Source organism: Neofelis nebulosa, chromosome 12 (assembly GCF_028018385.1).
Source record: "Neofelis nebulosa isolate mNeoNeb1 chromosome 12, mNeoNeb1.pri, whole genome shotgun sequence".
Classification (NCBI taxonomy): domain Eukaryota; kingdom Metazoa; phylum Chordata; class Mammalia; order Carnivora; family Felidae; genus Neofelis; species Neofelis nebulosa.
The window spans coordinates 37,880,665-37,896,427 of record NC_080793.1 but is presented as its reverse complement, the minus strand read 5'-3'; the positions used below and the strand labels follow the sequence as shown (position 1 = coordinate 37,896,427).

General features: G+C 39.5%; 1 protein-coding gene across 8 annotated transcripts in view; it reads left to right on the top strand.

The window, feature by feature from the left end:
* Positions 1-15,763, top strand: part of UNC13B (unc-13 homolog B) — a 237,437-nt gene that overhangs the window by 2,800 nt on the left and 218,874 nt on the right. The gene's annotated exons all lie outside the window — the stretch shown is intronic.

The following is a 15,763-nucleotide window of genomic DNA, read 5'->3' as shown; positions in this document are numbered from 1 at the left end:
ATTCTAAGAGGCACATTGAGAAACTAGAATTTCTTTATAGGAAAGTGATTAGAATGATGAAGGGTGTAGAAACAATTTGAGGAATTGAGAGATTTAGTTTTGAGACGATTAAAGAGGGAGATGAAGATAATAAAAATTGTTTAAAAAACTTAATTCCAGAGGACAGAACTGGGACAGCTGGGCCAGTGATTGAAAATTATAAGAAGCTAGATTTTAGTGTAATGTAAGGAAGAATGTTAACAATTAGAGTTGTTCTTTTTTTTTTTTTTTTAATTTTTTTTAATGTTTTTATTTATTTTTGAGACAGAGAGAGACAGAGCATGAGCAGGGGAGGGGCAAGGAGAGAGGGAGACACAGAATCTGAAGCAGGCTCCGGGCTCTGAGCTGTCAGCACAGAGCCCGACGTGGGGCTCGAACTCACAGACTGCGAGATCATGACCTGAGCTGAAGTCGAACACTCAACCAACTGAGCCACCCAGGTGCCCCAACAATTAGAGTTGTTCTTGAAGGCAATGGACTACTTAGGATTTTTTTTTTTTTTTTTTGACTTAGGATATTTTAAGTAGAAATTGAGTGGTAAGGGTGTTCTAAAAAAGATGTCGACATTGGGTGGGAGGTTAGACTTGATAACTTTTTTTTTTTTTTTTTTTTTGGGACAGAGAGAGACAGAGCATGAACGGGGGAGGGGCAGAGAGAGAGGGAGACACAGAATCGGAAACAGGCTCCAGGCTCCGAGCCATCAGCCCAGAGCCTGACGCGGGGCTCGAACTCACGGACCGCGATATCGTGACCTGGCTGAAGTCGGACGCTTAACCGACTGCGCCACCCAGGCGCCCCAATAACTTTTTTTTTTTTTAATTTTTTAAATGTTTTTATTTATTTTTGAGACAGAGAGAGACAGAGCATGAGTGGGGAAGGGGCAGAGAGAGAGGGAGACACAGAATCTAAAGCAGGCTCCAGGCTCTGAGCTGTCAGCACAGAGCCTGACACAGGGCTCGAACTCACAGACTGTGAGATCGTGACCTGAGCTGAAGTCAGACGCTTAACCAACTGAGCCACCCAGGCGGCCCAGGACTTGATAAATTTTAAGAAAACATCCTTTCATAGAATTCACTCAGTTCTTCCTTAAAAATTTGGCACAACTTCCTCATAATACTGCTATCTCTTTGCTTCCTTAGGGGTTAGTACCACATGAGCAACTCCAGTAAGCTAAATCAAGGATTTTCTTTAACTTTTGGCATCTAGGTGTTCATGATAGGTTTTCCAAACAAATGATATTCATTTTGAGAATGAAGTCTTTCCATATTTCTTTGTAATTGCCACAGTATTTATAATTGAGCTATGAATCCCCCTCCCTCATTTGAGCCAGAAGTTACACTTGTTAAATCAAAAACAAAAAAATAGTTTTGGGGATATAAAAAGCAATATGTGCTAATGCTTTTTTTTTTTTTTTTTTAGTTATTTTTAAGTAATCTATATGCCCAGTGTGGGGCTTGAACTCAGTACCCTGAGATCAGGAATCATATGCTCTTCTGACTGAATCAGCCAGGTGCCCCAATACATTGTTAATTATAGAAAATTGGGAAAGTCGAGTGGGTGGCTCAGTCAGTTGAGTGAGTTTGGTTCAGGTCAGGATCTCACAGTTCCTGGGTTCAAACCCTGTGTTGACCTTTGCCATGGCAGTGTGGAGGCTACTTCGGATTCTCTCTCTTTCTCCACCTTCCCTGCTTGTGCTCTCTCTCAAAAATAAACATTAAAAGAAAACCCAGTAAAACGTTAAAAAAAGAAAATTGGGAAAATGCAAGAAAGTATAAAAAGGAAAACAAAAATCATCATATTCCTACCACTACCATTATTCCATTAACTTTTTTTTTCATTGCTTTCATTTTTTTTATTGTAATGGTAGTATATATGCATGATAAATTGAAACAGTTTAGGATGTGAAGTGAAAGTAAAAAGTTCTCCACTCTGCTAGTCCTTGTTCTCTTATAGGTAACTACTCTTTACTGTTTCTTGAATATCCTAGAAATTTTCATTACATATGAATATATACAATCTACAACTGAATTATACGATACTCCCCTCTTTAAAAAACTTAATTTTCCTATCACCTTCTATGAATCTAAATCATTCTTCTTTAAATTTTTTTTTAATGTTTATTTCTTTTTGAGAGAGACAGAGCATGAGCAGGGGAGGGGCAGAGAGAGGAGACAGAATCCGAAGCATGCTCCAGGCTCCGAGCTGTCAGCACAGAGCCTGACATGGGGTTCAAACCCACAAGGCGTGAGATCATGACCTGTCAGATGCTTAACCAACTGAGCCACCCAGGCGCCCCTAAATCATTCTTTTTAATAGCTACAGAGTATTCCATTTTTTTAAAGTTTATTTTATTTTAGAAGAGAGCGAGCACATGGCAGGGGTGCTCATGACCTGAGCCAAAATCAAGAGTTGGACGCTTAACTGAATGAGTCACCCAGGCACCCTGAGTATTCCATTTTACAAGCATATATAATTCAACCAATTTCATATTGATGGATGTAATTTTTTTTTTTCATTTTGCTACTATAACAATGCTACCAGGAACATCCTTGTATGTGGTTTTGTTATATTTGGAGATCTCCTATCAGCTTTCCTCTTGGACTTTGTGTGTGATTTGCTCATTGCTGTTTTCTTGGTATAATGACACTCAGCCGGACCCATTAGCAAATCATATGCCTCATCATCTCAGATCAGCATCTTCTATGAGAGGCAGGTCTTTACCAATAGGTAATATTTTATGCCTACCAGTAAGACCAAAGACCTCAGCTTTTAAGTTTGACCTGTGATTTCATGTACTTGTCTTTTTTTTTTTTAAATCTTTTTTGTACCATTTATTTTTTGAGAGAGGCACAAGTGAGTGAGGAGCAGTGGGAGAGAGAATCCAAGGCGGGGGGCGAGGGGAGGGAGAAAGGAGAGAGAGGAAGGAAGGAAGGGGAAGAAAGAAAGGAAGGAAAGAAAATATGAAAATATCCCTCCCGTGTTTTACCTGAGGCGGGGCTCCCGTGTTTTACCCGAGGCGGGGCTCTCTTGCTTGTCAACCATGAGATCATGATCTGAGCCAAAGTCAGATGCTTAATGACTGAGCCACCCAGGTGACCTTCTTTGTACTATTTTAAAATTATCTTCCATATTGACACATGCACCCAATGTTTATATCAGTGCTATCTGTAATAGCCAAACTATGGAAACAGCCCAAGTGTCCATTGATCAATGAATGGATAAAGAGATGTGGAGATATATAATATGGAATATTGGCCACACAAAAAGAATGAAATCTTGCCATTTGAAATGATGTGAATGGAGCTAGAGAGCATTATACTAAGCAAAATCCTAGAAAGACCAATACCATATGATTTCACTCGTGGAATTTAAGAAACAAATGAGCGAAGGGGGGGAAAAGAGAGGCAAACCAAGAAATAGACTCTTTAAAAAAAAATTTTTTTTTAATGTTTGTTTATGTGAGAGACAGAGCACGAATGGGGGAGGGTCAGAGAGAGAGGGAGACACAGAATATGAAGCAGGCTCCAGGCTCCGAGCTGTCAGCACAGAGCCTGACTCGGGGCTCGAACTCACAAACTGCGAGGTCATGACCTGAGCCGAAGTGTGACGCTCAACCGACTGAGCCACACAGGCACCCCAAGAAACAGACTCTTAACTATAGAGAACAAACTAATGGTTACCAGAGAATTGGGTTGAGGGATGGGTTAAATAGGTGGTGGGGATTTAGGATACACTTGTCGTGATGAGCACCGGGTGAGGTATGGAAGTGTTGAATCACTATATTGTATACCTGAAACTAATATTACACTGTAAATGAACTAGAATTTAAATTAAAAAAAAAATACACTTCCAGAAGTATTTTTGCAAAAACATTTTGTTTTGCATATTGAACATGAATTACTTGTGTTTTAAAAACAGAACAGGGGGAGCCTGGGTGGCTCAGTTTGTTGAGCATCCTACTCTTGATTTCGGCTCAGGTCATGCATGATCCCAGGGTTGTGGAATTGAGCCCTGCGTCAGGCTCTGTGTTGAGCTTGGAGCCTGCTTAAGTTTCTCTCTCTCCCTATGTCCCTCTCCCCTGCTTGCACATGCTCTCTCTCAAATAATAAAATCAGTCAGTCAGAACAAAATAATACCACTAGTGATGAGAAGTATACCAAGTCTGTTACATTGGCTCACCCTTAGAAAAGCTTATATTTAGGGGCACCTGGGTGGCTCAGTTGGTTAAGCGTCCGACTTCAGCTCAGTTGGTGATCTTGCCATCTGTGAGTTCAGGCCCCGCATCTGGCTCTGTGCTGACAGCTCGGAACCTGGAGCCTGTTTCAGATTCTGTGTCTCCGTCTCTCTCTCCCCCTCCCCAACTCACGCTCTGTCTCTGAAAAAATGAATAAACCTTAAAAATTAAAAAAAACCTTATATTTATCATCACTGATTACCTAGTTGACTGAAAGAATAATACTGGGAAACTCTTAGTGAATTCTGATGGACGTTCAGGACACATATTGATTGTAGGTCAATTTTAGGCTGTGGGGGACCTTAGATATATTTTGGTTTACTGCCCCTGTGGAAGGTAGAAATAGTAATGATTTTAGAATTTTTAGGTATAAGAGCAGATTGGTCAAGTATTTTCTTTACAACTTATTTTTTCCCCTAACATTGTCATCTGCCTCAGCTAACTCCTTGCTTGGAATTTAAGAACTTTTGAACCAGGCAGCAGTAAAAGGGTGAAGGACCAATGTCCTCTGCCACGGATAGCTGTTGTCATAAATTGTTCTTGTCCTTAAAAGCAGTATGTTCTGTAATTTCTTAGTTTCTAAAAGTGGGATTTCTGGAAGTTGTACTTTGGGCCAGTGAATTGGATTTTGCCTGTGCTATGTATTTTAGACTTTGCTATGTGAATTTGTTTAAAGTTTGGGCTATTTGTCATTAGTAAATATTTGTTGACTACCTTCTCTCTGCCTGTTTATGATGCATATCTATATAGTAGATAAGAGTCCTAGGAATCTAAATAGGTTTTTTGTTTTGTTTTTGTTTTTTAAGTTATTGAGAGAGTGTGAGTGGGACAGGGGCAGAGAGGGAGAGAATCTTAAGCACTGACAGTGCAGAGCCTGATGTGGCGCTCAAACTTAACAAATCTCGAGATCATGCCCTGAGCCAAAGTTGGACGCTTAACCAACTAAGCCACCCAGGAGCCCCAGAATCTAGATAGGTTTTAAAACCTCTCCTTTCTTCTCTCTTCCTGTAAGCTGCCTGAGGTGATCTCTGAAAATGGTTCGCTGTTCCCTTGACCCAGAAAACCCTACAAAATCATGCAAATCAGGAGGTTCAAATCTTCATGTTCACTTTAAGAACGCAAATGAAACTGCCCAGGCCATCAAGGGTATGCATATCAGAAAAGCCACCAAGTACCTGAAAGATGGAACTTTACTGAAGCAACGTGTGCTGGTCCATGGCTACAATGGTGGAATTGGTAGGTGTGCCCAGGACAAACAGTGGGGCTGGACACAGCGTTGGTGGCCCAAAAAAAGTAGTGAATTTTTATTGCATATGCTTAAAAATGCAGAGAGTAATGCTGAATTTAAGGATTAGGTGTAGATTCTCTGATCATTGAGCACATCCAGTGAACAAAGCCTCAAGATGAGATGCAGAATTTATAGAGATCATGGTTGGATTAAACTCATACATGAGCTCTCCCTGCCACATTGAGATGATCCTTAAGAAGAGTAGATTGTTCCTAAAGCGGAAGAGGAGATTGCGCAGAAGAAAAAGCTATCCCTGAAGAAACAAAAACTTAGGGTGGGAGTAAATCAGCATAAAATAAATGCAAATAAAAGTTAAAAACAAACAAACAAACACACACACACAAAACCCCAAACCCAAGATCTCCTTTCTTAGGTAAATCCAGAATTTATTAGGACTATTAGGTCTGATTTAGGATAAGCAGAATAAGTTCTTACTGGAGTGGGAGATACTGCACTAGTTTTTCTAACTTTTTTTTTTTTACAGTGATTTATTTCTGAGAAACAGAGTGAGACAAAGCGTGAACTGGGGAGGGGCAGAGAGAGAAGGAGACACAGAATCTGAAGCAGGCTCCAGGCTTTGAGCAAGTGGTCAGCACAGAGCCTGATGCAGGGCTCAAACCCACAAACTGTGAGATCTTGACCTGCACCTGCACTCAACTGACTGAGCCGCCCAGGCGCCCCTAGTTTTTCTAACTTTTAAAGTAAGATTCTTTAAGTTTGGGGAATGTTTTATATAGTCCTGTAGACTGTCATTATTAAAGGTCAGGGAAGATTTGCTCTTTATATATTAAAACTTTTTTGATTTGTAGCATATGTACAGAAAAGTACAAAAATCTTAGGTGTATGGCTCACTGAATTATCACAAAGGGAACACATACACATGACCATTACTGTGGTCAAGAGAGAGAACACTAATACCTCAGATGCCCTTCTTAGTGTTCCTGTCAATCATTACTTCCTCTCAACTTCCCAAAGCTAACATTATCTGACTGTAACAGCAGAGTAGTTTAGCTTGGTATTTTTAATTTTTATTTTATTTAAAACACTTTTTTTAATGTTTATTTATATGAGAGAGAGAATGTGTGCTCGCGCGCGTGAGTGGGGGAGGGGCAGAGAGAGAGAGAGAAAGACAGAAGTAGGCTTCAGGCTCTGACCTGTCAGCACAGAGCCCAACTAGGAGCTTGAACTCCCGAGCTGTGATATCATGACCTGAGCTGTGGGCTGAAGTAGGATGCCCAACCGACTGAGCCACCTAGGGGCTCCTATTTTTATTATTTTTTAAAATGTTTATTTTATTTTTGAGAGAGAGGGGCAGAGATGGTGGGGGGGCGGGGGTGCGTAGAGGATCTGAAGTGTGGTCTGTGCTGACAGCAGACAGCCTGATGCCTGGCGTGAACTTAGGAACCATGAGATTAACCTGAGCCAAAGTTGGATGCTTAACAGACTGAGCCACCTAGGCGTGGTGGTATTTTTTTTTTTTTTTTAATAAACTTCATTTAATTTATTTTGTTTGAGAGAAAGAGAGCACAAGTGAGGGAGGGGCAGAGAGAGAATCCCATGAGGAGCAAAGAGAGAGAAAGCAGGGCACGAGCTCACCAACAGTGAGATCATGACCTGAGCCAAAGTCAGATGCTTAACTGACTGAGGTACCCAGGGCACCCTAAACTTCATTTTTAAAAATATTTAATTTATTTTTGAGAGAGCATGAACTAAGGAGAGGGGCAGAGGGAGAGAGAGAGAATCTTAGGCAGGCTCCATGCGTAGTGCAGAGCCTAACTTAGGGCTCAATTTTACAACCTTGGGATCATGACCTGAGCTGAAATCAAGAGTAGGACACTCAACTGACCGAATCACTCCAGGCACCCCTATTTTCATTTTATTTTTTAAATTTATTTTTGAGAGAGAAAGAGAGAGGGACACCATGAGCAAGGGAGGGGCAGAGAGAGAGGGAGACAAAGAGTCTGAAGCAGGCTCCATTGATCTGAGCTGTCAGCACAGAGCCTGATGTGGGGTTTGAACTCCTGAACCATGAGATGATAACCTGAGTCGAAGTTAGATGCCCAACCAACTGAGCCACCCAGGTGCCCCATATTTTATTATTTTTTAAAGATTTTATTTTTAATCTCTACACCCCACGTGGGGCATGAACTCCCAACTCCAAGATTAAGAGTTGTGTGGTCTCTTAATCACTGAGACCAGTGGTCACTGAGCCAGCCAGGTGCCCCAGTAAACTTCATTTTCTTTTATTTTTTTGTTTTTGTTTTTATTTTTGTTGTTGTTGTTGTTTTAGTAAACTTCATTTTCTTAGAGCATGTTTAGGTTCACTGGAAAATTGAGCATAGAATTTTGCTTGTTTTTGAACTTTTTAAAAAAAAAAATGTTTATTTTTGAGAGAGAGAGAGAGCGCGCGCGCGCAAGCGAGCACGTGTACCTGCAAGCAGGGAGGGGCAGAGAGAGAGGTGGAGACTTAAGATCCAACGTGGGCCCCAGTGCCTGATTTGGAGCTTGAACTCACAAACCACAAGAACATGACCTGAGCTGAAGTCTGACGCTTAACCAACTGAGCCACCCAGGTACCTGTGTTTTTGAACTTTTTAAAAAACCAAGATGTAATTGACATTGAACTTTTCATAAATGGAATTATACAGTATTTCTTTTGGACTGGTTTTGTTGGCTTAACATGCTTGTCAGATGTTTCTACTTGATGCATATACCGATAGTTCAATTTTAATTGCTGTGTAGTATCTCATTGTATGAATATACCACAATTTATTTGTCTTTGGACATTTTTTCCTCATCTAACCATTTATTTATTTTTTAAATGTTTATTTTAGAGCAAGAGAGAGAGAACATGAGTGGAGGAAAGGCAGAGAGAGCAGGAAACAGGATCTGAAGTGGGCTCTGTACTGACAACAGGGAGACAGATGTGGGGCTTGAGCTCATGAACTGTGAGATCATGACCTGAGCTGAAATCGGACACTTAACCAACTGAGCTACCCAGGTGCCTCTCATCTTACATTTATATCTTTTGGTCCTACCTTGTGTGTATTTCAGAGGGGTGTATATATATCTGGGATTAAAATTTCTGGGTCATGGTTATGTGTATGATAATATGAATCAGTTTTCCAAAATCTACCAATTTACTTTCCTAGTAATTTTTTCTGATATTAAAAAAAAAAAGAATTGAATGGCCCTTAGTTCTCAGCATTTGGCCAGGTTATCAAACCATTTCACAGGCATTAATACATAACTTTTACATGTTAATCCTACAGGCTCGATAATTTTTTTAATGATGTGAAGAAATCCATTATGTTGAGATGCTTTCTCACATTTAAGACTAAAATTTGTGGCCATGATTTTATTGAAAGAAATACTGAATTACTGTTTTTGATGTTGATCAAAGATAATAGCTTGGTCCCTGAACTTAACGGCATTACATACTTTTAAAAAAGAATACCATTTTTCTAAAGAGAGAAGTTATTCATTCCGAAGTATTTATCAGCTTTGTATATGTCAGGCACCATTGGACACACTGAGAATGTAGAGGTGAACAAGTTGTCCCAATTGTCAAACGTCCATTATAACATTTTTCTTTTCCAGTTATAGAGTCCAGTCTGAGTTGGCATTTACATTTAGTGGTTATGTGTCTTTAGCCTCTTTCAATATGGAACATTTCCACAGTCTTAAAAAGTTTTTTTTTTTTTTTTTTTGAACGTTGGCTTTTTTGTTTTCATTTTTTGTTTTTTAAAGAATACAAGCCCCCGTCCTTTTGTAGTAGAATGTCAGTTTTTTGGTTTGTCTGATGTTAAGCATCCTGAACTGGAGAACTACATAGTTCATGTTGTGTCCTTCTCAGTGTATCAAGATCAGAATGTACACATTGTCATTTGTTGGTGATACAAATTTTGATTACCTGGTCAAATATTGTTTGACTCCTCCCTCCCCCCCACTTCCTCTCTGCCCCCTGTGACTAATAAGCACCTTGTGGGAGATATTTAAAAACCATTCAGATATTCTGCATAATAGGAGTGTTGTAAGGACTAAATAGAATGTTTTTCCCAGTGGCTGAGATAGTATCATGCTATGGGTTTGTTAAATTTGAATCTGTCTGACATGATGAAAGCACTGTTTTAGTGTATTTATTAATCTGGTGACAGTGTGTAGATTAAGTGGGGGAGGGAGGGAGAAATTAAAGACACTTAAATCAAAACAGGAGTAATTTAGATTGAATGTAGATTAAAATTTCTTGATGAGATTTGAACTATTGCAGAAAAGCAGTGAAATCCATTTTTCTAGTCTTTTAAAAATAAGCCCTATTTCCTTCTGTGTAGAATACTTAGGTGTAACTGCTCTGGATGAGGAAAGTTAGGTAACCAGCTTTGCATTTCCTGCTTTGTCAAGATTCTTTCTGTGATTACTGAGAAATGGAATAAAAATGTAGACATTTGGTAGAATTTTGAGTTCAACTTACCAAGGAAACGATTTCATTTTTCTATTTATTTTCTTCAATAAAAATAAAATGTTCATTCTCAAGTGCTAGCTCCAAAAGCATCTATCCACTGAATGTGTGAGAGAGACCCATGGCATCAAAGGAAAACAGTTATGAGGGCTTCTTTTTATGTTAGTGACTTCCACAGTGGTTAAAAAAAAACGTCAATATGACAGGAACAAGTTTGTGTTAGGGTGTTTGTATACCAACTATCTTCTCCTAAAGAATCTTATAAATAGGGAAAAGCAGTTCTAAGCCATTAGGAAATAAAGATTTCCAAGAAAAATCTGTTTTGTTTTCTATTGCTGCTTCTGCAGTAAGTACTTACTTGGAAATGGAGAACAGATAGGACTATGGATTGTGTTGGGCTATTAATTTTCTCTTGGAACTGTTTGCTTTATTAATTTTTATAGTGTTTTATTGTATGTGATGTTAAGAGGCTAGAGGACAGTGCATGAGGAAGATTCGCCTAGAAGCTAAAGAAAGACTGGCAGTTGGGCAATGGGAAGATAATTGCTTTTATACGTGATTAAAGGGGTCTAAAAATGATTTAATCAAATGGCTAGCTCACTTAACATGATTTCAATCTACTAGTTGTGACTCAGATTTATAGGACCTTCATGTCTAAAAGGATAAAATGTTTGCTGAGGAGAAAGGGGTAAATGATACATCTATCTCCACCTCATTTCAGCCATCCACACCCATGATCACATTGTAAAACATGTCACTCCTTGGATTGGGGCTCTGCCTTTCTTTTTCTTTTCTTTTTTTTTTTTTAAAGTTTGTTTATTTTGAGATAAAGCTCATGGGAGGGGCAGAGGGGGAGAGGAAGAGAGAGGGAGAGAGAGAGAGAGGGAGGGAGAGAGAGAGAGAGAGAGAGTGAGGGAGGGAGACAGAGAGGGAGGGAGACAGGGAGGGAGACAGGGAGGGAGAGAGGGAGGGAGGGAGAGAGGGGGGGGGAGAGGGAGGGAGGGAGAGAGGGAGGGAAGGAGGGAGGGAGGGAGGGAGGGAAGAAGAGAGAAAGAGAAAGAGAAAATATCCCAAGCAGGCTGTGCATTGTCATAGCGCAGAACCCATTGTGGGGCTGGAACTCCCTAACCTTGAGATGACCTGAGCTGAAATCAAGAGTCAGTTGCTTAACTGCTTAACCACTGCTTAGCCACCTAGGTGCCCCCACCCCCGTTCATGCTCTGCTTTTGGAATCTTTAACTTTGTCACCTATCTGATCATACTCTCCAGTTTATCTTTCTAGCTGTTTAGTCTCAACTATGTTTTTGCTACTGTAATACAGGGTAGATGTTAAAAAGCTTTGGTTTTAGACTGGAGTTGGTAAATACACATCTCTACCACCTAGGAGTTATGTCCCCCTTACATATGTTACTTAATCTCATTGAATCTTAATTTCCACATCAAAAGTATTAAGTTCCTATTCTTTGTTTTTTGAAGTTTTATTTATTCAGGTTACCTTTGGACCAATGTGAGTCACCTCACTCATGAGCCTGAGATCAAGAGTTGTATGCTCTACCGACTGAGATAGCCAGCTGCTCCTTAAGTTCCCATTTATTTTTAAGTTTGTCATTATTTTTTTGTTTTTATTTTTTAAAGTTTATTCTTTTATAATCTCTACATCTAATGTGGGGCTTGAACAACTCCAAGATCAAGAGTTGTGTGCTTTTTGGACTGAGTCAGTCCTATTCTTAATGGAATTTCATTCTATTAAAAGAAGATACCAAAATAAAATAAATGAATAATAAACCTCAGAAAATAAGTACAGTGAAGAAAGTAAGGTAAGGGACTGAGAGTGATCTGAATGGGAGGAAATAGGATTGTCCAGGAAGGCCTCACTGAGGTGGCATTTGAGCTGAGACCAGAATGATGAGAAGGACTCATCAGTCAGAGATCTGAGGTAAGTTTTTTAGGCAGAGTGGATTGGAAGCAAATGTTTTGAGGGGAAGGAGAAAAGGGATTATTGGAAGGAAGTATGGTATATAGAGAGGTAGGCAGAGACTAATGATCATACAGGGTCATACCAAAGAGTTTGATTATTCTAAACAGCATTGCACTTAACTGAACGGCTCTAAGCAAGAGCAAAGCAAGAGCAGTGCTTTGACTTATGTTTTTACAAATGGCAACTTTGTGGTGAATGAACTGGTGTGGGAAGCCATGGCTAGCAACACTGGAAGAAGGGGCCTACTTGGAGTGTCGAGGTGAGAGACGGATAGTGCCTTGGACTAAGGAGCTAGTACTAGAGATGATGAAAATACCTATAGCAGAGTGTTGCTCAGATAATTGTCTTGAAAATGATTGGCACTATCCCAGGGCTAGAAAGAGCACTTTTTTTTTTTTTTTTTTAATACTATAAAAATGGTATTGGTTCTCATCCAGCTCTGTGACCTCATTCATCTAAGTCAGGAAGCTGGAAGTCATCCTAGATTTCTCAGTTAAGGAACAAAAAACAGAGAGGAAGGAAATTTGTTAGGTTCAATTGAGTTTATGGATATGGTAAGTTACCTATAATATATGTTGAGTTGAAAGTATCAGTCTTCTTGCAGATGACCCTTAAATAGTACCTGAAGAAAATGTAGATCTATAGTTAATAGAGAAGTGTACATTAGAGGTAAATATTTGAAAGTTGTAGGTATTTGGAAGTAAAGCCACTAGCTTGAATAACTTTGCTTGTCTGGAGGATAAAAAAGGAGAAAAATGAGCTAGTGGGCAGAAGAAATGTTGATAGGTCTGGTCAGAACTGCAGGAAGATAGAGAATGCTGTCACTGCCTAAAGCCTGGAGTAGAGAGAATTTCAAGAAGGAATGATTGGACGCTAGAGATGTGTGATACTCGTTGAAGGTAAAACCAACCAACCTAGTTCACTGGACTTGAAGACTAGAGCAGTTTCATTACAGTAGAGGGAGAGTAGGTGTCATTACAGTGGTTGAGGAGTATTTGGGAAGCAAAATGGAATTAGTAAGTGTATGCTACTCATCCAGAAGAATTGCAGTAAAGAGAAGGGTTGAATGTGGTCTCAAGAGAGATGAAATTTGGATGTTTTGGAGCTTGAAGGGGAAAGTCAAGATGAGATGGGGTAGGGGTGCCTGGTTGGCTCAGTCAGTAGAGCATGGAATTCTTGATCTCTGGGTCATGAGTTCAAGCCTCACATTGGGTGTAGAGATTGCTTAAATAAAACTTAAAGATGAGATGGGGGTAAAGGAGAGATGATGACTGATTTCCCTATAAACTAGGATGAAAGATTAGCAGCTGAAAATGAGATGGTGGGGATGATTTAGCAAGTTTGAGAAGGGTGCTAAAGGTTTCATTCGTTCATTCTTTCAAGCAGCTACTGTAGGTACTAGGGGGCAGGATTGTGATTGAAAAATGGACAACCCTGCCTTCTTGAAAGTTACACAGATTAGTGAGAGCTAGACATTAAGCAAAGAAGAGTCATACCAATTAAAATTACAAGTAGAAAAAAATACAACCATGATCTGTGCTACAAAGGTGAGTTAAGACAACATGTTATGGGGAAAGTTACCTGTCCAGTTCAGAGAAGCCTCACCTAATGAAGATTGAACTGAGATCTGGAGGAAAAGGAGGCCTTAACCTGGCAAAGGAAGGAAAAGCATATTCTAGGCAGAGGAAATAGTATGTATAAAGGCCTTGTGTTGAGGATGAGGAGCTGAAAGAAGGCAAATATTGCTGGTGTACACAAAGAAAGAGAAAACATGGGTTAAAATGAGGCTAGAGAGATAGGTATAGCCCAACTATGGGGCCCTTGTATATTAGGGTGGAAATTGAGTGGGAATGAGACTGAGGCAGGGGCAGAAGAACTTTGTAAACTGAAAGCACAGGATTTGTAATTAGATTTGAGTTTGAATTTTTTCTGTCACTGAAAACTTTCAGCAAGCCTTTTGACTATTAAGTTATAATTAAAAATTTTTTTATGATTCATTTTTGAAAGAGAGAGACAGAGCACAAGCAGGGGTGGGACGGAGAGAGAGAGGGGGACACAGAATCTGAAGCAGGCTCTAGGCTCTGAGCTGTCAGCACAGAGCCTGACGCAGGGCTCGAACTCACGAGCTGTGAGATCATGACCTGAGCTGAAGTCGGACGCTCAACTGACTGAGCCACCCAGGCGCCCCTATTAAGTTATAATTTAAAAACAAAGTGTTACTCTCTGTTCAATATATCTCTTAGAGTTGAGAAGTAAACTCTAAATGAGATCCTATGTGTGAAATTCCCTTTTAAATTGTAGTAACTTTTACTCTTGGATAGTACTTTTTTTCTCCTTAGAGGCTTAAGTATTCTGAAACTTACAAAGAGGATGTGATCAATTCCATAAACATTTATTGAACACTTAAGTATGGGTGAGGCATTGAACTAGTCACCCTGAGTATATAAGAGTAAGAAATAGCCAAGATGGGGAGATAGCCATGTGTACAACTAAATATGTTGCAAGATACAGTTTGATAATTTCTAAAATAGAGGTGCAGAACAAAATGAGGTGTAGAAACGGAGTGTTTGCTTTCAACTGAGAGAAAAGGCCTCAGCTGGGAGAGGAAGAGGAAGAAGGAGGTAAAAGTAGAGTCAGGTTTTTCATTGTGGTGTCATTAATTGGGATATGAAATAGAATAAGAGCCTCAGGGGAGATGAGGATTTTTGTTTTGGACATGTTAAATTTGAGGTGCTTGCAGTCTGTCCATGTTTTACAATTGGAAACATGACTTGGGAGATCATGGTTAGAGGTCTAGATTTGATCTACTCTTTGTAGATCTTTGGGTGGAGGAATGGTGGCAGGGTAAACATTTACTCATCATAATATACCCCATTTTGTCAACTGCAGGAAGCCAGAGATTGTAAGGAATGTCATTATTTTATGTACCATTAAGAAAAAAATACTATTCATTGAATTACAACACATATTTGACTTTTTGCTTTCAATTTTTTTTGAAGTTGAAGTGTAGTTGACACACAATGATATATATTAATTATAACCTAATGATTTGACAACTCTATGTTCATCACAAGTGTAGTTACCATCTGTCACCATATAGTGTTATTACATTACCATTTACTGTGTTCCCTATACTGTGTCTTTGATCCTCGTGACTTACTCATTCCATAACTGAGAGCCTGTATCTCCCACTGTCCTTCATCATCTTTACCTATTTTGTCCATCTTGCCTCTTTCCCTCCTTACTAGTTTGTTCTCTACTTGAGTCTGTTTCTGTTTTTGTTGTTGTTTGTAATTTTTTTTTTTTTTTTGAGAGAACATGTGCATGACGATGAGCAGAGGAGGGGCAGAGGGAGAGATAGAAAAAGAGAGAGGGGGGGGGAAGAAGGATGAGAAGGAGGGAAAGAGAGAAGTTTAAGCAGGCTCCACACTCAGTGTGGAGCCTGACACAGGGCTTGATCTCATAACCCTGGGATCATGACCTGAGCCAAAATCAGGAGTCCAACAGTCAACCAACTGAGCCACCCAGATGCACCTGTAAATTTTTTTTTTTTTTTTTAAGATTCTACATATAAATGAAATCATACAGTTTTTATCTTTCTCTGACTTATTTCACTTAGCAGAATACCGTCTAGGTCCATACATACTGTCACAAATAGCAAGATACGTCTTTTTTTTTTTTTTATAGCTCAATAATACTCCATTCTGTATGATCTATTTGTGGACACTTGTGTTGCTTTCCTATCTTGGCTATTGTAAATAATGC